Source organism: Meleagris gallopavo, chromosome 3 (assembly GCF_000146605.3).
Source record: "Meleagris gallopavo isolate NT-WF06-2002-E0010 breed Aviagen turkey brand Nicholas breeding stock chromosome 3, Turkey_5.1, whole genome shotgun sequence".
NCBI lineage: Eukaryota > Metazoa > Chordata > Aves > Galliformes > Phasianidae > Meleagris > Meleagris gallopavo.
In genome coordinates, this window is record NC_015013.2 from 33225278 (window position 1) to 33242618 (window position 17341).

The following is a 17341-nucleotide window of genomic DNA, read 5'->3' on the forward strand; positions in this document are numbered from 1 at the left end:
GGCTCCCATCCCTGCAGCGCTGGGGAGGTAGGCGCTGCGAGGCACCACCATCTTCATCAGCACTGCCCTGCAGTGGTCACCACACGTAGCGTGATGGTCGCACAGGCCCCTCTTGGCTGAGATCTACATCCTCGGGCAGTCCTGCTGGAGAAGTCCCATTGTAAAAATAAAGGTGGCATGAACAGGAAAGCAGCAAACTCCACTTGTGCAAATCAGTGTTTCACCCATGAGAATCTTTGCTTCTTTTTACTTCTTGGCCTCCCGTGCAAATGCAGCGCCCAGACACGAGGAAGGAAGGAATAGAGAGAACCAAGAACCTGAGCCCGTGGCAGCAATGCATGGCTGCAGCTGCATGGCTCCCAGCTTCCCCAGCAGTGCAGGCCATAACACCCCATGTCCCATCGTCGCTGCTAAGGTTTGGCTTGGCCACTGTTTTGTGGTTAGCAGGAAGACCTCACTTTACCAAATGTCTCCCCATACAGTGTTTCCAGTCCTCTTTACACATGTCCTTCAAGATGAGGGGAGACCCAGACCCCAACACTCCTGTCCTGTGTGTGAAGATTGAGCAGCCCAGCTTGCAGGGAAACTATTGTTCAGCAAAATAGAACCAGTCAGCGCTGTTGATTGCTCCGTTACTTCTTCCCAGACAGAGCCTTGGCTATAAAAATAGATGCAATAATCCACATGGACAGTCGCAATTGTAAACGGCATTCAGAAAGCAAAAACGGAATTCATAGTTTGACACAGACATATCCCCAATCCATCAGGATGTGACACATTGGCAACACGTCTGTGCCAAACTATGAATTCCATTATTTACTTTTCATCTGGACGCTATTTATGATTGTAACCTTCACAGTAAATTAGTGTATCTATTTTACATCAGGCATTTTCTGAGAGGCATTTGTGTTGTCTGCACTTATATACTCACAGAATTGATGGAAGTTGTACCAATTCAGGCCACCATAAATCTTCAGGGACTGCAGCCCATACTTATGTGAGGAGAGTTTGCCAGCATAACTCTACCAGCAAAATCCTATCTGGCAGAGACAAGGCCTATGTTTGGAAAGAGAAATCAAAGGCCATCATCACTGAATAGCTCTCCACTAGATGGAACAATGGTGCTTCTGCTGCCAGGCCATGGACGCTGAATGATTTACCCAGCGGAGAATTGGGGTGGAGGTGGAGCCCAGAAGGCACTGGGCAATGATGACGCTGTCATGTGACAACTATTGTTCACAGCTTCTCCTCGTCAGCACGGGGACATGGAGGAGAGCCTTGGAGATAGGAAGCAGCATCCTGGTGGACATGCGAAGGCACGTGAAGACACATCCTAAGCTCTTTGACCAGACGTAAAGCGGCTCTGCCTCAGGAATGATGTCACCAAGCAGAGTTTTGGGTGCCACAGTATAAGACATAAAACTGTTAGAAAGCATCTAAAGGAAGGCTACAAAAATGGGCAAGAGTATGAGGAGAGGCTGAGGTCCCTGTGTTGGCTCAGCGCAGAGCAGAGGAGCTGAGGGGAGGCCTGATGGCGGCTGCAGCTCCTCACAGGGAGCGGAGGGGCAGCGCTGAGCTCTGCTCTGTGTGACAGCGACAGGGCCCGAGGGAACGGCATGGAGCTGTGTGAGGGGAGGGGCAGCTGGGGGTCAGGGAAAAGGTCTGCACTACAGGGCCGTGGGCGTGGAACGGGCTGCACAGGGCTGTGGGCACGGCCCCGAGTGCTGGAGTTCAAAGAGCATCTGGATAACACTTTCAGACACAAGGTTTGAATTTGGGTGGTGCTGCTGTGAGGCCAGGAGTTGGACTCTGATCCTTGTGGGTCACTTCCAGCTGAGGATATTCTACAACTGAATGATTCTGTGGTGTTCAAGCCACTCTGCCAAATCTCTTAAAAAGTTTGTAGGACTGGGAATGGCACTGAGCTCACATGCATCCAGCTGGAAATCAGATTCTTTTGCACCTGTCTGCATCAATATATCTGAAGTTGACATTTTGGATATTTTATGGGAGTTTTTCCACACACAGATGGATGACCCAGCTCACAGAAAGAATACTCCTACTGTGTTCCCTTTGCTCCCTGATTTTTAAATTTTGTTAAAAGTAATTATATTTGCCAGGCAAGAATTGTTTTTCATAGTTTAACTGTTTATACTTATACCAGTTATGTGCAGATCTTTTTTATACAAGTTAAGTGTACTGAACAACTGCCAGATAGTTCTGCTTTTCTTCTTGAATTTTAATTGCTTACTTGACCAGTATATATTTTTAAAATGGAGCTGTAAATGGAGCAGTGAGTTCCATCAATCACTGTGGAGGCAGGGGGTCAACATCCTTCTTGCCCCCACCCTCTACTCACTCCTGCAGGGAACAAGTATGGTTCTGAGCCTGGGCTGTCACAGCATCATTATTTAAATTTCAGCATGCATTGAGATGCTTTGCAGGACTGGAAGTTTATCTCAGCATTTTGTTGGACTGACACCAAGGTTATCAGAATATACTGATATTCCATTAAGTTGAGGGAGGGAAGATTTAGGTTGGATGTCAGGGGGAAGTTCTTTACAGAGAGAGTGGTGAGGTGCAGGAACAGGCTGCCCAGAGAGGCTGTGGATGCCCCATCCCTGGAGGTGTTCAAGGCCAGACTGGATGGGGCCCTGGGCAGCCTGGTCTAGTATTAAATGGGGAGGTTGCTGGCTTTGTATGTGGCAGGGGAGTTGAAGATTCATGATCATTGAGGTCCCTTCCAACCCTGGCCATTCTGTGATTCTGTGATTATCAGTGTGTTTTTTAATTCATGTGCACAAATGTGAATGTATAGGTAGAGACAAAGAAACTGCAGTTGCTGCAGCTGGGGGACTGAACTGAATCCTGAGAACAAGAACCCAAAGGCTGCAGAGTGCTGATGGATGGCTTTCAAATCCTGCATCCTCTTGGCGAATCTTTGCCCATGTGCACACACAGATACATTAAAAGCAGACAATTTGAAAGATCTTTTTCCCCAGACACCCCAACTTCGTGGAAGATGCAATCATGCACCTTGGAAGTGTTCAAGGCCAGGCTGGATGGGGCTCTGAGCAACTTGGTCTAGAGCAAGGTGTCACTGCCTACAGCAGGGGGTCGGAACTAGGTGATCTTAAAGGTCCCTTCCAACCCAAACCATTCTATGATTCTATGATTCTATGTTCATTCAAAGTGCTGGTCTGAGTATTGAGCCTAGATTCCCCTCCACACCTTCATTTTCAGTACCATATGGCATCAATTTCTCACATAACCCAACTTCACTTCTGGAAAATAATTACAGACCCTAGCCTTAATCTGCTTTCTTATGGACACCATTATTTCAAGCCCCTACATTCTCAGAACATTCATTTTATCTCTAGCATTATTGCTTTTCAAATGTGATTTGCTTCTAAACAGTATCCTTATGTTCATTTTTTAGTATTTAGTATTATTTTTAGACTACTGGGAAGAGAGGTGATCTTGTACAGGAGACTAGCAGGGAGCTGGAAGCCAATATAATTTTCTTCTTGATGCTTTAAATGACAAATGCTATTGGAAAAAAAGAGACAGACATTCTTGATATTCTCATAAACACAAGCATTTCCTCACGAAGCCACACTGGTTGAATCTTATTCTTTCCATACTGCTTTTATAAACTCTTAAAGTACAACATAATTGAAATACAGTAGGTCTCTAGATTGACAGACTGTGCAATTTCAAATGACCTTATTTTCTTTGAACAGAGCATTCAGACCTATCATATTCTACTTTAAAAAAAAAAAATGTTAAACTGAGAGCAGTTCTTACTCCATATTTAGTCTTCAATTTAATCAGCTGTCCATAAGAAAAGCAGAAGTCAAATCACAGCTCAGAGGAGCATCTTGATGATGAGTTAGTAGTTTTTCTAATTTTTAACAGTGTGCTTAATTGATAAGAGATACCTCTTTGCATACTTCTAAGGGCAGTTTCTGTTAACCTCATCGAACAGTCTGACAATTACAGCTGAAATTTCATCATCTGAATGCTGCTTTTGCTTCCATTTTCCTACTCCTCAGGGCTATAGGTGGGTAGGGATGATGCACTGGTGGTTTTTGGTAAAGGCTTCTGAATGCTGCAGAAAAGGAAAGAGGAACTGACGCTGCTGCTCTGCTGCTGCCCACATATGATGACTGCTGCTTGCTGGCTTGCTGTATGGGAGGCCAGTACAGAAACTGCCTCTGCAGACAGGCAAAGGCAAAGCAAGATGCATCAACTGGGCAATGGCACCTCAGCAGTGGCAGCAACCTCAGTGCTGAATCTCCATCACTTTTGTCTAAAAGCTCACAAGAAGAAGAATTATGCTAAGATGCTTTTTCCATTCTTCTGTGATGCTTTTTGCACACTGCTCTGTGTTCTGGTTCTGTTTTTAGCAATTCCCCTGGCCTTTCTTATCTAGAATTAAATATGAACTTGTGAATTATGGCAAAAAGCAAGGAGGAGTGTTTATCATACTTAGAGAGGGACTGGGGAAAAAAAAAGGAAGAAGGATGTTCAGAATTCAAAATCCTAACTGTATTTTCCCAACCTAAGTAATCAGAAAGAAATTATTACAAAAATATATTTTAAACAGCACATTATAAGATACCACACATGATTTGTTGTCTTATTCATTTCTTGCTAGAAGTCATACAGACAGCTAAACAGGATTGGTTTCCATAAGTATTAACAGAGGGGGCTAGTGCAACGGGGAAATGGCAAAACAAAGCCCTTACAGGTCATTAAAATCTTTAAAAATCAATAATTAACTACATAATGTGTGTGTTCAAGTCAGTTCACTCCATATGGTCCATCTTCTCTCAGACAAGTCAGCTGCTAAAAACAAGCAGTAAGTCATCCCCATTCTTTTAATACTGTAAAAAATATTTGTTTTTATAACCAAATTGATTTAAGACGTAGTGCAGCCACAAAACATTCTAAACAGATGTCTAACTTGAAAGACACTAGCATACTTTCTTACTCCGTAGTTATGGAAATTTGAGGTGGATGGAACCTGAAACTTCAATTTTTAAGCCCAAAGGAAAATGTATACATATACATTAAAAAACACATGTTACAAAAAATATCTGTTTGTTTTAACAGTTGACTTCAGTGAATAGGAAACATGCTTGTTAAATAGATCTGTGACTGGATTAAAAGCTGTGCAAACAGAAAAATTGTTACATTGCTTATGTTTTATGTGAGAGGAAAAATCACCATATGAATATGTGGATTTCTATTTACAGTTGTAGATGGCACAGAAAAGAGAGAGACTTTATTGACGCATAGATGAAGAATCTGAAGTGTAGCACAGCCTGTGAGCTTTTCTAATTGTTTCTTTGAGCACAGCACTTTCTAGTTGAAGTATTAGAAATGTTTCATCCACAGCAACAGAGGAGCACCAAACATTTCTGTCTTTTATCTTGGGCACAGAGTTATGTTAGTACAAGAACTATATTCTCTTTCAGAAGGTTGCCTGCTGCTTTCCTCTGCACAGTGCATAGTGCTCAACTTTTCATGTCTTTTGTCCTGATGAATTTTAAGCTTTGCAGAAAAGCACTTGCCAGTTGTGGATTATTGTATGGGTGCACATGGCAAGGAATAGAAGAAAGACTCCGGTCACTTTTTTGTAATTTTTTTTTTTTTTTAACTTATAATGTTGAATACTGTAAACTTTAATCTGCTGTCTGGGTTGAGTGCCTGAACCTGCCAGGTTCCTAGTGGGGATTTGTAGGAAGAAACAAGCTACATATGACTAATTGTACAGAGAATCAAGGCTCTGCACAACTCAACACTTTCTTTCCTTTCCCACAACAGAGGATGAAGTATTGAGAAAAGGCAGTACTGTCTCTGCTTTCTCACAAGAAATCGTTTGGCAGTAGGTGTTTCATAGACATAAACTTATATTTAAAATATAAAGGGTAGATGTTAACCAAATATTATGCATCGCACTAACAGTAAAAGTTCAAATTAAGGAAATAGGAAAATATGAGATAATAACTTGAATACAAGGAAGTCAAAACTACTGTGAGTAGACAGTCTTCCTCAGAGTTGCTGCAAGATGCATGCAACCCAACTTTGAGACCTACAGGCACTTTGCTCCCCTAATCAGGGAAGAACAGCTTGGGAGCTGATAGTGATTAATCACTGATGTGCTAATAGAAATAGGGTTTGTCAGTCCTCTGATTTCTCTGTCAATAAAGGAAGAATTTTGGCAGAGCCTGCCCTCACAGAGTTTGGCTGATCACCTTCAAAACCTGCCATCGTACTTCTCTATCATCTGGCATTTTTACCAGCTGTATCCCATTCAGCCACCTCAGATGCCCCTTCTGCTAAGTCCTCAAGCAGGTTTAACAAAGTTTAACACTTTCAGTTTGCTCTCCTATCATTCTTAGCCTTTCATTCTTCATGTCTTCCTTTGTCTTTTCCTTGCCTTAGAGACACCTCTGAGAAATGTTGCTATTTGTCAAAGAGGCCTAATTTTCTCACAGATAAGTGAGAAGTTTGGTCTTTTTTTAAACTCAGCAAAATGGTAAATTTCAGTCAGTCACAGAGCTGTAGTTCTCAGTACAAAGCTCAATGGAGAAGACAACAGCCAAAGTATTGCTTCATCATGTCTTCCCTGTGATTTACAAAGATTTGACATAGTGCTTGATAACTTTATTGTTAAAGAAAATGTTCTGCTAAGATACATACTGAAAATTCACAATGTTTTTCTGAATTAATTTCCTTTGCCATCAAAATCTAATATGTACTTTGTAGGCAAATGCTTAGCAATGTGCTGCTCTATTCTGAAATGTTTCTGTGAGGAGACTTGGGATGCAATCAGGGTGGCCTAGAAAAGCCAGGTACACAGAACTGGGAGAGAAGAAACAGACAGATTAGGAAGCTAAAACAGAAAAGATACAGAACTGCAGGAATCAACTTGACTGAGTTCAAGGAGTAAGGGGAAGTAGGATGGATTTTTGCTTTAGATGTTGAATACTTCTAGATTTTATGGCTAACTGCAAAACACATTTAACGTGTTTAATTAAGGAATTCTTTTAATTCCTTGATAGACACATTAGATATTTTAGCCAAATTTTAGCACCTTTTGCAGATCTCCTGTTCAATATCTTGAGATTCTTATATTAAAAACAATGAATCTTTAGGGTTGATACAATGAGTCAGCTGAACTGGATGGTGCATTTGTTTCTCAAACTCTAATCACCTTGTCCCTTGCTTTCCCAGGTACTCAGTTTGAGCTGGGGTGGATTGCTATCCTTTCTCTAAGCTCATAAGAGGCAGAAAATTAACTACAGGGAAAAAAAAAAAAGATACACAAACAAGAAAGAAACCAAACTGAGATGATATATATAGCAGGCTGTATATTTTCACCAGTGTGTTAATATGCTATTTCAACAACAACAACAACAAAATTGTCTCTTGAGTGCAAGAAGGAACATCGGGCCTTTCCCTTTGGGAGTCTTTGCAACTTTTCTGGAACTTAAATTCAGCATATCAACCTCAGGCAAAGAGCAATTTTGCCATTTTCTCTGAAGCATTGCTGACAGAGCAAGTGTCCTCAAGGGAAGGAGGCTGGATGGTGGTGAGCAAGAAGAAGTGGTGCAATTTCTGCAGTCTTTTCGGTCTTAAAGCTCTTTAGTGCACTTTCTCAGGAGGAGTCGTCAACCTTGTTTCTTTGGAACTTGTCCATTGTCATCAACCTCTCCTCTGCTGGCCATGCCTAACTAAAAATGTGGGTCTGAATGAGTGTACCATGCCAAGAACCCTGTTCAATTTCAGAGCTGGGAGACACAACAGGAGCCTTGCCAAGAGTGCTGTTTGCCTCCAGTGCTCTTGTTGGCCACTTTCAAATTCTTGATCTTTTTTCCATTTTAGATGGTGTCACATCTTCAGCCCTGTCCAACTCCTACAGTGGCTGTACTGCCAAGGGTATCAGCTTCCACCTCAAGATAGGATCTCGGCATCTTCACTTTACCACAGAGGCAGGCACCAGTTGAAGTGTGGTGTCCAATGCTGAAAAAATGTCAGCTATCTTTGTGAGAGTGTGTCTGCTGAGCGGTAGAGCATGCAGGTGCAACAAGCAAAGCTTAGCTCCACCAGAACATTAACACAAGCATCTGCTCACTTTTATCTTGGGAGTAATATTGTCCTTCACATTTCTCACATCACCTCCCATTCCTCCTGTGAAGGGCAGCAACAACAGGCACTGTCCAGAAGTAACAGGCATTTGCAGAAACAGCCCTTTCCAAACTGGCTAGCCAGAACTTGAGTACTCTGCTGGAACTGCCCCTAGGGACAGGTTTGCATTTCCCTCTGAGGCAGAAAATCACCCTGATCAGCAAGCGGGCTCCAGTCCTGGATGCATAGGCAGGAGCACAATCAGAGAGATGATTGTAGCTAGCTCCCTCTGTCTTTCATAGCCATTGGAGAATTACAATAGAACTTGCCAGCAGCATTGGAGTGTAAGAATCTCATCTACACTTCACCAAGACTTTGCTAGTTAAAATTTTCTTGCACCATTTTTCTTCAGGAGTTCTCTTCGTGTTACTTTTTGCAAATAGTGTGTCTTTCTGAGTGCCCAGATGTGCAGATAAATTTTCCTGGTTTTAGGATGGGGAGATCAAGGCATCTCTCTGAAGCATTTTGGCATCCATGTCTGGAAATTGAATCCAGTTCCTTTTACACTTAATCAGTGCCTGGCAAAAAGGTTTATATAAAAAGCTGGTTGGTGATGCAGATTTTAATATTGAGTCATGGATTTATACCAATGGTGAGAAGCATGCAGTAATGCAATTTTTCACAAACTAGATCATTCATTTGCAACTTTTCAAACTTTTCTCATGTTGTTCTACTGCCTGCACTCTAAAAAGGTTCATCCTGTAGGTTTAAGGACAGAAAAAGACACATGCGGGCTCTGGTTTTGTTTTAGGCTCTTAGGCTAGTATTAGGAGAAGATCACGCTAAGTGGTTACAGTACTGTCACAGTGACTTATGCTTCTCACATATTCTAGGCAACAGAACCAGGAGAAACAGATTTCTCACTAATGGGCAGAATGATACAGCGCATACCATTTTGCTCTTCTCAACCCATTCCAACATGGTCTGCTGATGTTATTCACATTCTTATAACTTTTGGGCACAGATATAGTTAGTGAGGGATAGCAAACAATGCTGTTTTTCATCTTTCTTTCTAGTGTCTTCTAGAGTCTTTTTTTTTTTTTTTGTCTTCTGAAGTCACTTTTTGCAACTGCTGGCTGGGGGAAATATGCTCCTAAAAATTTCTGTTGAATTTGAACCTGAGTTTGGCTCAAATGCCTGAAGTTGAGCAGTCACACCTAAGATTCTTATTTTTTGACCAACACTTAGAATGGCAAATGAGTTTCCTCAATCCACCAGTAAAGTACGGTTCCAGAGTAACCTTTCCTCCCTGAAAGCTCAGAAGTGCAGGTATATTTTAACATGACTAGAGGAAACTTCGTTAAGAAACTTCAACTACTGAAAGGAGAAAGTGGCACCTCTTGTACCCAGCTACCAGTAGTTTCCCAACAGGTACTGCGCCAAAGAAATGGGGAGAAGTAGGAACACTTACAAATCCAAAAAGAGCAATTCATGATTGTGTTATACTATGTGTCATGCTGTTCTTTTTCAGCTGTGAATGTCAGCAAAGGGACAGGCTCTTTTCACATCTGAACCTCTCTGGTGGCTGATGGAATTGCGCATCCACTTTCTAAACTTCTGGTCCATAATATCCATCACTTTTGCCTGTAGATTGTCCCTACTGTTCTTACAATTCATCTTTCTTCTTCCCTGGGTGACAAGGGAGGGGGAGCAGAGTAAGGAAGAACATCTGGAATACTGTATGCAGTTTTGGGCTCAGTAGTGCAAGAAAGACAGAGAAGGGAGCTCCTAGAGTGAGTCCAGCAAAGGGCTACAAAAAATGCTTGAAGGATGCTGGAACTTCTCTCCTATGAGCAAAGTCTGAGGGTATCTTATTGTGTACAAATAGCTTAAGGGAGGGTATCAGTAGAATGGGGTCAGGCTGTTTTCTGTGGTGCTTGGCAAAGGATGAGGTAACAGGCTCAAACTGAAACACAGGAAGTTTTATTTGCATATGAGAAAAAACTTCTTTATTTTGAGAGTGACTGAATACTGGAACAGGCTGCCCAAAGAGGTTGGAGAGATCTCCCTCTCTGGAGATATACAAAACCCACATGGGCATGATCCAAGTGCTCTAGGTGACTGCTTGAAGCAAGGAGGTTAGATCATTGTTGTGATAGATAAATACCAGAACACTGAACTGAAGGACAAAGGGTACTACTCTGTCAGATTCCAGAAATTCCATGGCTATACTGTCCAAATGTTTCAATAACCTATTAAAAACATTTCCGTTTTTATTTTCTAAAAACAACTCGATTTTTTTCTCATCCTTTTCCCAGCAGAGGCTAGTAATGATTATACCATATAATTCCAATTTGTAGGATTTAATATGCTTCTTCTAAAAAAGAGAGGAAAACCGGAAAAATAATCATTTCCTTCCTTAATTTGACAGACATCATTGTTTTTAAAACTGGTCACTCTTGTTAGCCTATGCTGATTTGTTTTTGGGGGTCTTTTTACTTGAAGTATTGTGTTTTAAAAGTAGGCACTGCTTGATTTCTGTAGTTATTGTAGCTTCTTATTTAAAACCAATATTCTCATGTGGCAAAATGGACAGGATGATGTTTGTCCATCACAGCTAAGTTCTTCAGTGGAAATGTAGATAAAGCAGAAATAACACAGCAGTTAATTATCATTCCCTGGAGGAAATGTGAGCTGTGGAACATGAATATTCAAAAAATCTAATAAATACATAAATTAATTATTCAGTTGTACATTTAATGAAGCGATATGAAGTTATCCAGCCTGTACTTTGCAACTTTCTAAAGTATCCAGTTCAACCACACTAAAATCTTTGGAAAGAGGGCAGAGTATGTGTTTATGCCAAGACAGCCTAACTTTGCATGTCATTACTCTCCCTTCAAAGGTTATAGAAGTTTTCCAAAATAGTTTCAACACTATTTTTTTCCATAAAAAGACTTCAGACTAAGATAAGGCACCCTTATTTTTATTGCAGAGCCCTGATCCACTCACTGCACTGTACAATTCCTGTTAGTTCACTGTACACCAAAGAGTGGTAAGATTACTTAAAGCAACCTGGCTGCCTAGGGGAGCTGCATGAGAATATCCTGAGCCATATTTTAAGTGAAGACTTCTGCACATTGTGTCAGTGGCAGCCATCATGGTCAGGAAATTTTCCTGCCTGAACAATGCCAGCCTTATGCAATAGTCCTCCCCATAGCTTTAAGGATGACAAGTCCCAGCAGGAAGAAAAAATGAAGCAATGGTGATTTCAAGTGATGTTCTGCAGTGATTTGGAAACTTTCCACCTTCAAGCCTTCATTTCCCTGTGTGGAGAAAGACCATGGCTGGAACTTGCACTGGTACCACTGGTAATCTTGCCTTTATTAAACAGTTTTGGGAAATGGGAAGGAGGGGAATGATGCATTTGCAGTGTACTGCAGAAGATGGACTTGTAGAACTTCTATTTTCTCATCCCCTGTTTTAAAAATGTAGCTACATCCTGAGATCTGTCTCTGGGCATTCCAGAGATACACGTTAATCAGTTACTGACACCTGCAGACTTCTACCAGCATCTCTAAGTGCTGTTCCTCTACTGAGCTCTAACTTCTTCAGGTATTTTTCCTCCACAGCACCTGCAGTCCTTCCCAACCTCTTCACAAGTGCTTATGCCATATAGAAACAGAAGTCTTGCACAGCAAAGAACTCTCTCCCCTTCCAGCAGCTGACTCCTTTCTTCTGAGCATCTGTACCAATCCCAGTACAGGTCTCCTCCCACTGTAGTAAGACCAAAAAAATGAGGAATCATCACAAACACTCCGTCTTGCAAGCCAAATGGAAAACTGTTGTTACTGAGTCACTGCTGGGGCTTTGAATATTCTCTTCATATGTCTCTTATGCACTAGTCCTACTCTGACAGACACTGTGGGAAGAATATAAGTTACCATTCTGGGAGTCATTCCCTGTCCTCAAAGCCAGAGGAGAGGGATTGAGGCAAGACAGTGCTGCTGTTCATTTCTGCTGGGTCATCTTAGTTGCAGACTTCAGGCTCATCTCACAGGGACACAGGGATTTCCTGTAATGCAGGAAGTGCAAAGTATCTGCCCTAAGCTTCTTGTCAGCAGAACTTTAATGAACCAAAGATTCCTTTGCTTACAGATTTTTTGGGGCAGCCCAAATATAAACTTTTTTTTTTTTCCCCACACTGCTAAAATATTTAGGAGTAATCTGCACTGCTGAAATTCCGAAGCACGTTTCTTTAGAAAAAATGCAGGTGTTTGTAAATGTGTCTCTTTGCTCAGTTTATGCATTCTGCTCCTTCCTTTTATTAGCAACTGGAGGGAGCTTTTAAAAATTACTATACCCCTGGAATGGCAAAGCTTTGCTTTGCTTTAAGAAGGTGAAAGACTGCAGCAAATACATTCCAAACAAATTGGATATCTGTGTTTAGAAATGTGACTTGGCAAGTGGAAAACTATAGCTGGCACGTGACTAATTGATTGCACATTGTGATATTATGTTCTAATTTCCTAATATGCTGACTTCAAGTGGCTTGTGGTCACTGATTACAAGTTTCACTATTCCATTCACCTTCTGATTCAGTTCTTCGTTATTCGTTTCCAGTATGTGAGTTATAGACAAATATTTTAAAATACAAAATGTGATGTCATCATAGACATCATGCCATTAAGAGATTTTGTAATCTCTTAACATCCATTCATACACACCCTGTAGATCCTTTTAGCTTTCCAATTTAGTGTTGACTATTTTTAGATAATATTGAGTATCTTATATAGCAAGGGAAATAAGACATATGAAAAAGACAAGATAAAAGTTATTTAAAGTTGAATACTGATTCTGTCTGCATAAGTTAAATGTTTCTGACAGAACAACACAGTATTTGCAGAATCTGCATAAGTTAAATGTTTCTGACAGAACAACACAGTATTTGCAGAATCATAGTTTGAAAGCATGTTTTTATTTCAGTTAAGAATCACTTTGTATTCCTTTGTTTTGCTAATGAACAATTAGGTAAAATCATTAACTTCCAGTCAAAATGTAGATTTAAAACCCATTTTCTACTCAGGCTGTCTGGATCTTCCTCAGTTGCCCAGAACTACGCTGTAAGAGAAGGAGCAAAGAACTTCTTTAAGAAATCAGCTGATTTATTCCTCTCTCCAAGTTCACAGTCAGTGAAGCCTTTCTTAACAGATGGAAGGAATAGAGAGGAAGAGACAGATACATAAGGTATTCCTTTGATGAGCATGTCAGTCTTTCCTTTAGTAGATTTCTCATGTGGTTTTTGTGGTATACAGTATGATATACACCATATGCATTACCAAGTGCATTCGCTTCATATGATGACTGACGTCTGTCTCTTGTTTATTATTGCACTGTTGACACGCTCCATAAAACTAAAAGCAAGAAATTTGTCCTTTTGAAAACAAAGGTATCAGCAACAGCAATGCTCAGTGAGTCAAAAAACCCTGGTGGCTTTCTTACTCACAGTTTCTCATGTGTATCAAAAAAGGTGAGAGTTGAGCTGGGCAGTACTCCTGCAATGAGTCCCTCACAACGTTTCCTCCAGGAATCACCCTAAGCTGTCAGTGCAATGTAGCCCCTTAGCTGTCTATAGAGACCATCTGACATATCTCTCAGGTGTTGAAACTATTCTCAGGCTTCTGGAACAGATATCTTCTGCTGAAATTGTGTCAAGGAAGAAAGTGTAGAGATGGTCATTTCAGAACTGTATATCAAGAATGCCAATGAAGCAGGGAAGATAAAGTGATATCTGGTGGGAGAGATGAGAACGAGGGCAAGTCCATGAAGTACGTTGCTTTTGTAGACTTTGAATATCCTGACACCAATTTTCTTGGTAAAATGGGAAGTGCCTTCATGCTTTCTGCTTAATTAATTTGTATATTCTTTGTGTGAATGTACTGTTGTGTGGGGAAGAAAAAGTCAGGACAAAGATGTTCAAGATCTACCATGAGTGGTCATGACCATAACATTTCTAGAACGGAGCTGATCTATTGTTAGTATCCATGATTTTATAAAGCACGGAGCTCAGACCCACAGATCCTGCAGGACCTCTGGCTTTTTGCATCTGTGCTCTGCACATTCACAGCCATGTTTCAGACTGGCAGTGGTAGATGCGTATGTGTGGTAGAGCATCTTTTATCTTCCTTATCACAACTAACGATCATGATTTTGCCAATACTTCCCTTATCTTGCTATTACAATAACCCCAAAGCAGGTCAGGTGCTGAATGTGCTGCACGCTGACTGCCTGGCTGGGCAGTGCAGCCAATAAACCCTTCTGGATTTCAGAGCATGAGTTATTAGCATAAGATATTCACAGAGCATTGGGACTATGCCCAAGGTGAGGATCCCTGCTGAACCTGAACTTATCAGTGTTACCCAGAGTACGTAATACAGCCCAAAAATAACTTGGATATTCTGCTAACAAGCACAATGCAAAATCTGTGGAAAACAGTGACATTAGGACCTTGCAGCAGTACTCTAGATTCACCCAGACAGGCAGTGGTCCTTAGTTCTTTGTTTACATTCTGCTTCTTTAGTAATACAATAAATACCAAGTAACTCTTCTGGAACTTGAGATAGGGATCTGTAGCATTTTTCAATCTTGGCACAAGTTGTCATTATTAAAAACAAAAATCAGCACGAGGGAATGGGAGATGAGAGCAGACAACTTACCACAGATGATCCTTCTGTTGAAGTGAAGAAAACTGATAATATCTGTACATTTGGCTTCATTGTAATTCGTGCAAGAGCCCAGATAGTAGCAGTCCACAGATTCCTCTTTTCTTCCCACTTAGTCTTCAGATTTTCCCCAAAGTGAACAGAATCAGAGAAAAGAGAACATTTGGCTTATTTTACTATACAGTGCATGTTTTACTATTTACTCTTTGAATAATCTCACTCATGTTTGGAAAATTCCTAGATATTTTTGTATACTACAAATGTATTGGCAAATACAAAAACTACTTCTATGCTTAGCTTATGTCCTCAAGGTGTTTGCTTATTTAATTTGCAATGAGATCCCAGACCATGGGACTGGTGGTGGTGGGTGAGGGGACAAGTCCCTCTTGGCAGGATGGATTGTGTGAGAAGCTGACCAGAGTGGCATGCATTGCTTTTGAATGCTTTCTTGCAACTTTTTAAAGATATACCATTAAAACAAGTCTCTGGTGGTGATGGGTTATGTTTCTATGTAGTGACAGAGGACTGAGAGAAGGGTTTTTGATACTTGAATGATGCAGGAGTTCCTGGCAAGGAGAGAAAAGCCCTTGGTTATAGATGTTGATACCATTCAGCATTCATTTCCCTGCTAAGAAAAAAGATGTGTGGTGTCCTCAGATATGTAGTGTGCCAAAAGCATTGTAAGGGTGGCTGAGGACTGTGAGGGAACATGGTAGGAGCAGAGCTGTCTGCTCTGCCAGCTATGGCTCCAGGCTGCTTGCAGCAGGAGCACTGCTGAGACCAAAATACCAACCCAGAGAGGCATAGGACAGCCAGGCCAGGGTGGTGAGCAGGGCACAACTGCTAATAGGGCAGTGTGGCTATCTGGTCAACCCCACATTGCTGGGAGGAAGGACTGTGTCAGGACAACTGCCAGCAGCTGATGGCTCTTCCTCCTATTAGTTAAGCAGGTTTCCAAGTTTATATGTTGTTGTAGTATTTTCTTTTCCCTGGCCTCTCTCCTTGGGTCAAGAAAATGTGTAGTCTGGAGTCCTTTTGTTTAACTCTCAGGCTTGGGAATGGGAAAAAATTACTCATTGCTGAGCTCTTAGGATAATTTCATTTCCTGGGTCTCTAGGCTGGTGATTTATACTGGTGTCACTCAAGAGTTTTTAGCAAGAGCACCTAGAGTTGAATTGGCAGAAATGATGTGACAAGGTACAGGTAAGTATTCTTTGAAAAAAGGAAACAAACGTAAACGTTACCAAGAATGTCAAAACAGAGCAGGAGCTTCCGTTACTTTGTGTGTACTTCAGTGTTATCTGTGCTCATCAGCCTCCCTGCTCTTTGGTTGTCTTTGTTTTTATTTTCGCATGAACACAATGATGGGGCTTCCAGACTGAGGTATTTCAGGCGCTGTGTCTTACGCAACTTGCTCTTAAGCAGCTGAGACATGGGTGCCTATCTGTGTATGACAAGGATTAGTTTATTGCTTATTTAATAGGGATCTTGAAAACTTGTTTATAACTGTTTACATACAATTTTTCAACAATTCTGATTGCCTAAGGCTACAGCATGTTCACTGTGCTTATGCACACATATAACCCCCATGTGGCCTCAGGCAAATGGAGTGGTTAAAAGATTTATGCACTGTGTGGATAAACAAAATCTGAGAGAATTTGCCTGAGGCTTTGCCTGGATTGGCAAAATGGTGTGATTTTCAAATGTGAGAATTAGTACCTGGCATTTCTCATAAAGGCTGATTTGTTGAGGAAAAACCTATGTTGGAGAGCCGGTTTTAAAAGAATTCCCACTGAGGTGTGGTATGTGCAAAGCAGTTACCAGGTACCATCATGTAAAAACAACCCTCTTTTCTGGATGTAACTTAGGTAAAGAAATGCCTTAAAGATTTTCAAGAATTTCCCCAGCTGATCAGTGCAAAGAACAGAGATAAGAATTTGGGGATTTTTTTTTTCTGATGGAGGAAATGAACAGAGGACTGCCAAAATGCTCAGCAGGTTCTGAGCCTGTCCTGAGCTTCATGAAAGATTTCCTGGAGCCCAGAATCACAGGGAAGGCTTCCACAGAGGTGGGGATTCTACCTGCAGCATTTCCCTAGACAAAACTCTAGTCAGGGAGAGGGAAAAAAAAATATCCAGTGGGTTTGGAAAGCCTTGTACACCCTTTTAAACTGCATACGAGGGGCTCTATATAATTATGATTGTGCTGGGAGAGTGACTGATTCTCTTTCAGTATAAATCACAAAATCACAGGGGTTGGAACGGGACCTCTGGAGATCATCGAATCCAGCCCCGTGCTAACGCAGGTTCCCTACAGCAGGTCGCACAGGAAAGAGTCCAGACGCGGTCTTGAATATCTTTAGGGAAGGAGGCTGTGACCGGCTCATCCTGAAGCGACCTATAGATGTCTGCTCGGCTTCGAACGCAAGACAGCAGGTAACCCCCACACACGCGCCGCGGCTGAGTGCTGGGGCAGGGCCC